This window comes from Mastomys coucha, unplaced genomic scaffold, assembly GCF_008632895.1.
Source record: "Mastomys coucha isolate ucsf_1 unplaced genomic scaffold, UCSF_Mcou_1 pScaffold12, whole genome shotgun sequence".
Taxonomy (NCBI): Eukaryota; Metazoa; Chordata; class Mammalia; order Rodentia; family Muridae; genus Mastomys; species Mastomys coucha.
In genome coordinates this window covers 85,785,405-85,792,353 of record NW_022196894.1, presented here as the reverse complement: position 1 = coordinate 85,792,353, position 6,949 = coordinate 85,785,405, and positions in this window count along the sequence as shown.

Sequence of the window (6,949 nt, the reverse complement as noted above, 5' to 3'; positions counted from 1 at the left end):
AAGTGAAATTTTGCAGAGCCTTCATGTTTAGTACATATGGATATTACTCATTTTTGTCTTTTAAAAATCAGCTTAAGTAGCTAGAGGTCACTATGGAAAGATAAAATTGATTGTCATGGGCAAAGCCTTGAGTTCGATCCTGAGTGTTGGACGTTAAAGAAACAAACACACAAATAAACTGGCCATTGTTGAATGCATTTTGGAAAACGTGAGTAAAATTGATCAAATATCTAGCAAAAGTATTAACAAGGTTAATAAAATTATGTCAATGTAACAAAAATACCTGAGGAAAAAAAATCACATGTCAAATGTGAAATTAAGATTGTGAAAAGTTTTAAACAGAATGAATAGCTCTTCAATTACTTGATAAGATAATTAATGGAGACTGTTGATTTGCCACGAAATATCAATATTGTTATAAAACTTGCAATTAAGCCACCATAGTGTGTCTATTTATGATAAGTGGATTCATGTGTATTATCAGTTCAAAACACCAGCTAATGCTTAAGAATATTTGGCACATTCTTAGCTTATAAATGGCTCCAACAAATCCTAAAGCTCTGTGGAAGAAAAAAAAGTAGACTTTTTTCCAAATATGACATTTTAAAAATTTAATGATATTATAGCAATTTTGAATATAAAGTCAAATTTCCTAAATTCTCGGCAACAAAACACATTGCAGTCAATTTAAGTAAAACAGAATCATTTGTCATAATAATAATAATAATAATAATAATAATAATAATAATAAATAATGTAGCAAAATCATATGCCAAAACTGTGGCAGCTAAATTATGCAAGGAAAAGCCCCAAGCTAGAAAATTCATAAGTCTGTTCATAACATGCATTATGTTTCATGGAGAAGCCAGGATTTACTACTTTTTTATTTTAATTTCTTATTTGTGTTACTAAAGTACTTACAATTTTTGGTATTTATATGTGATATGTGATGAGTATGCATGCTTCAATGTGTGGTGGTATATGCTGGTGCCAATCCATGTAACAATCATGCATGTAGTGAGAAGGCTAGCATCAGATACAATCTTTGGCCACTTTCCACTTCATTTCCTGAGGTGGCCACTGTCTCTGATTTCAGTAAGCTCACCAGTTCAGCCAGCCCAGTTTGTCATCTTGCACCAGGGATCTCTTGTTCCTGAATCCAGAGCATAGGGATGGCAAGTCAGCTACCCTTTCACTTGGCTTTTGTGGGAGTTGAGGACTGAAGCCCAGGTCCTCCTGTCTGTGCAATGAACTAGTCGCCTGTTGAGCTGTCTCCCCAGCCACTAAAACATTTCACTTTAACCACAATATTGTATTAGTTTTCTTACAATTTCTCTTACTGTAAGTCTTGTGACCTATACAAACTTAGATACCTTAGGAATCCTGATTTTGGATCATTTCCATTACCCCTTTCAATTCTAAATTATAAGGATGGAAGGTTTTTCTCATCAAGAAGCTTTGCCTGTCAACTAAGGCTATCATAGCAAAAGAACTATATATTCCTAACGAGTCTGTAGGCTGACCAGTACATAAAGGTGCCAGCAGTCCTGAGTAAGGATTTACATTAGATCATAGATGTCTGGCTTCATAGGAAAACCTCACAAGGAGAAAGGGTGGAGACCACCCTGAGTTGTTTTAATACAGAGACTGTGGTCCTTGGTGGTCTGTTCTCAGGATCTAATCAACAAGCAAGGAGCCTACTTTTGAGTGATGTCACCCTGGGGGTTAGGATTTGGAAATAGAAATGTAAGCAGGGGTGAAGTCTGATACACATGAAAAGTGACCAAGAAGGAAGATACAAATCATCTATGCCTACTTTTTCTCCTTCCACAGCTACAAGTATATTTCTGGTTGCCCCTTCTCCATTGTGGGTAAGGAGGGGTCACTTTCCTTTAATACAGAGCTTATGATATTTCCACTTGAGGGAAGCACTATTTTTAATCTGTTTGGTCTGTTGAATCTCTACCTCAATCAGAAAGCACTTGACTTGGCTTCTTTCTTTCCTCATTGTGCATCAGCAACAGGGGCCTCCGGTCTCTCAGTTCCAGAGTATGCAGCTGCACGCTGGAATGGAAAAATAACCTGGATGAGGTCGGAGAGCAGAACCATGGCTTTGAAAACAAAATCCTCATTCATTCCCCTATGAGTTCATTCATCAAACTACCGGATATATGTTAAGACTTTATCTTCTAAGGTCTCACCCAGAACGCATGTGGCAGAACCAAAAATAGTGCCTGAATATTCAAGGGCAGATGAAAGGAACTGGTGACTCCAGAGAGCATGGGGCTTGGCACAATGACACAGTACAGCTGCTGAAGCCTTTTGTCAGTTCCCTCCTCTCTGACCCCCTGACCTTACTCTTCTGGAGGCCACTGACTCACTGAAAATGTGCTGGATTATACTAATGTCAACCTTGAAACTCTGTTTTTTAAATTATTCTTCTCTTCCTTCTGCCACATTGCTAGGCATTAGTACCATCCTCTGTCCTGCATGAGTAAAGGCAGTACTGGGATGAGCATGAGTCTATGGTTATGCAGGTACAGAAATGATCATGAATGTGGGTGTTATCCACATTCATCATTTCCATTTAGGTGGCAATGGAATTCTGGCCTTTCCACACCATTTTTATCCTATCTAGAACTGTCAGGAAAAATGGGGAGTGAGGCTACCCAATCCTTTATCTTATTTGTCTGAACACCCACTTAACACTTCTGTTTACCACTATAGACAGCAGATTCACATAATAAATCCCTATCATGTACTATTGGAATGGGTCTGATTAGTTGTTGCTTTTTATTTTTTAAAAAAGTTTTATTTCCTTTCAATTATGTGGGTGTCTATGTGGAAGTATGTGTATGTGGACAATGATATCCATGGAAGACAGATGAGACAAGTTTGATTACCTGAAACTAGAGGTAAGGTAGTTTTAAGCCACCTGATTGTGGGAGAAACCAAATGTGGGTCCTCTGTAATGAATGTTCATTCTCTTAAACACTGAGTCATCTCTTCAGCCCACACCTCTTTGTTGAATTTTTACAGAGACCATGATTTGTATTAGGAGTTCAAAGTAAATAGAAGCTTATAGAAGAGAATCTAGAACTACTTTGTCCACCTAAATTGATATAAGGGTGTTAATGTCAGACTACCTCCTCCAGTCACCCAGGATCAGTTGTTCTTAGGAGGACATGGAGTTCCTACATGAAAATATTTCAAGGAAAGTTCAAGGTCTCTGGGTGTCTTAGTCAGGGTTTCTATTCCTGCACAAACATCATGACCATGAAGCAAGATGGGGAGGAAAGGGTTTATTTAGCTTACGTCCATCTTGCTGTTGATCACCAGAGGAAGTCAGGACTGGAACTCAAGCAGGTCAGGAAGCAGGAGCTGATGAAGAGGTCATGGAGAGATGTTCCTTACTGGTTTGCTTCCCCTGGCTTGCTTAACCGGCTTTCTTATAGAACCCAAGACTTCCAGCCCAGGGATGACACCACCCACAAGGGGCCCTACCCCCTTGATCACTAACTGAGAAAATGCCCCACAGCTGGATCTCATGGAGACATTTCACCAACTGAAACTCCCTTCTCTGATAACTGCAGCCTGTGGCTGGTTCCTCTTAAATAAAGGGCCAGTAAAGTCAAAGTGGTATGCTGTTACCTCCCACACCCAGTTCAGCCTCAGGCCTTTGGCAGCTTCCTAGGTGGTCACCTAGGGAATTAAGCCGAAAGACCTTCTGCAGACTATGGCCTATCTCTGAAAGAAGTTGCTGGAGAAGTTCTTGCTGAGACACAACTACACTTGTGACAATGCCTATTGCCTGAGGACATCTGCAAACTTCTGAGCCTTTGGTGACTCCCTCATGACTCCCTCATGACTTTTCCCTGACTTCTCAATGTTTACGTTATGCAAATATTTTATTTCTGGGGCTTTCAGTTCTTACCTGCCTATATAAGCTCAACACACCCCCAAGTAAAGAAGCCTTGATTGGAAACCCTCAACTTGGCTTCTTGTCCTTTTGTTCTCGAACTCTGTGTTTCAGGTTCCCCTTTTCCCTCCCTTTGAGAGAGAACCCAGTTCGTGAAACTGCCGGACAGTTTCCAGTATGCTTAGGCTTTTATCTGTTTGCTTCAAGGTCCAATTATGAACTGTAAAGAATCTGATTGTTATGAAAGGAATCCTCGTGTTTTAGGAATATAAATCAAGATTAGTAAAGCCATGACTTCACAGTATGTCTCATCTCAAACTTATACCATTGACCAGAAAGGAGTGGAGCCATTAAAAACATCACGTAGGTGTCATGTAACAAATTTCTGATGAGTAAAGAGAACTTATTCCCAAATTTCATCAAACCTGTTGGGCTAATAGAAACATATTTTCATCTCTGTCTGATGGCCCCCCTCATATGGAAAATCTTTATCGGTATGCACACAAGAATCCCTTGACTAGAAACTTGGTCATTGAACTAGTTACGTTTTTGTTGTTGTGATAAGACAACATGACCAAGGCAACTTATAGAAGAAAGAAAGTATTCAGACTTGTGGTTTCAGAAGGATGAGAATCCATCATAATGAAGAAGCATGGGAGGAAGGAGCAGGATGGAGCTGGATGCTGAGAGCTCAAAACTTGAACCACAAGCAGGAAGTAGAATGAACTGAGAATAGTGCAAGCCTTTGTACTCTCAATGCCCAACCCCAGTAGCAATTCCTCCAGCAAGGCTACTCCACCAACAACTGAGGAACAAGTGTTCAGATTCCCAAGACTATGACAAATACTTATTCAAATTGCCCCAGTTCTCAATATACAATCTCATGACCCATTTTAGTAGATAACCTAAAATTTATTTCATATTGTCTACAATCATCCTAGTCATGTACACTTAAGTGTTATTTGTTGCAGTCCCTGAATCATGTTGTCATAATCTCCATCATTTTTAGCACATTTTCTTTATGACAAAAGGAAACTCTGAGTCTCCTCACCCTTCTATCCCTCCTTACCATCAACCGGAACCCATTCCCACCTGAGCAAATACAAATTTACTTTGAGTCTCTACACATTTTCTAGTCATGGGGAACTTTTGAAAATACAGCTATAAAATACATACTGAATTTGACTAGCTTCTGCTGCCAAAACTCCTTGATGCTACAATATATATCAATATTTCATTTTTATTTTCTTGGAGGAATTCTATCAGGCTCTAACTCAGCTGTTTCTTTTTTCTTTTATTAAAAATGGATTTTTTTCATACAATTTATTCTGAATATGATTTCCCCCACACACTGCTTCTTTTCCTTCTTCACTTTCAATGCAGGTCCAGACTCTGTCACACTTTAGAAAAGAAAGAGGCAGTCTCTGGATTGTCCTTCCTTCATAGTTAGTCTCTACAACTCCTTCCATGGGTATATTGCTCCCCACTCTAAGAAGGAATGAAGTATCCATACTTTGGTCTTCCTTCTTCTTGAATTTCTTGCGGTTTGTGGATTGTACTTTGTGCATTCTGATCTTCTGGGCTAATATCCACTTATCAGAAAATGCGTACCATGTGTGTCCTTTTGTGATTGGGTTACCTCACACAGGATGGTATTCTCTAGATCCATCCATTTCCCCAAGAATTTCATAAATTCATTGTTTTTAATAGCTGAGTAATACTCCATTGTATAGATGTACCACTATTTCTGTATCCATTCCTCTGTTGAGGGACATCTGGGTTGTTTCCAGTTTCTGGCTATTATAAATAAGGCTGCTATGAGCATAGTGGGGCATGTGTCCTTATGCTGGAGCATCTTCTAGGTATATACCCAGGAGTAGTATAACTGGGTCCTCTGGTAGTACTATGTCCAATTTCCGGAGGAACTGCTAAACTGATTTCCAGAATGGTTGTACCAGTCTGCAATTCCACTAGCAGTGAAGGAGTGTTCCTCTTTCTCCACAACCTCTCCAGCATCTACTGTCACCTGAGTTTTTTATCCTAGCCATTCTGACTGGTGTGAGTTGGAATCTCGGGGTTGTTGTGATTTGCATTTCCCTGATTACTAAGGATATTGAACATTTCTTTTTTTTTTTTTTTTTTTTTTTTTTGGTTTTTTTGGTTTTTCGAGACAGGGTTTCTCTGTGTTGCCCTGGCTGTCCTGGAACTCACTCTGTAGACCAGGCTGGCCTCGAACTCAGAAATCCGCCTGCCTCTGCCTCCCAAGTGCTGGGATTAAAGGCGTGCGCCACCACCGCCCGGCTTGAACATTTCTTTAGGTGCTTCTCAGCCATTTGGTATTCCTCAGTTGAGAATTCTTGGTTTAGCTCTGTACCCCAGTTTTTAATAGGGTTACTGCTCTACCTGGAAATCCTTCCCATATTCAGTCATCAAATCCAGACACTATTGTGGATACCACCAAGTGCTGGATGACAGGAGCCTGATATAGCTGTCTCCTGAGAGGCTCTGACAGTACCTAACTAATACAGAAGTAGAGGTTCACAGCTATCTATTGGACTGAGTACAGGGTCCCCAGTGAAGGAGCTAGAGAAAGAACCCAAGGAGCTGAAGGGCTTGTAGCCCCTTAGGAATAACAACAATATGAACTACCTAGTACCCTCAGAGCTCCCAGGGTCTAAACCACCAACCAAAGAGTACACATGGTGGAACTCATGGCTCCAGCTGCATATGTATAGCAGAGGATGGCCTAGTCATTTATCAATGGGAGGAGAGGCCCTTGGCCCTATGAAGGCTCTATGCTCCAGTGTAGCGGAATGCCAGAGCCAGGAAGTAGGAGAGGGTGGGGTAGTGAGCAGGGGGAGGGGGGACAGGGATTTGGGTTTTTTTTGTTTTTGTTTTTTGGAGGGGAACCTGAGAAAGGAGATATTAAATAAAAAAAAATAAAATAAAGAAAACATCTAATTAAAAAAGAAAAGAAAGAGGCATCTAAGGAATAATATTAATAAAATAAGATAAATCAAAAACAAACAA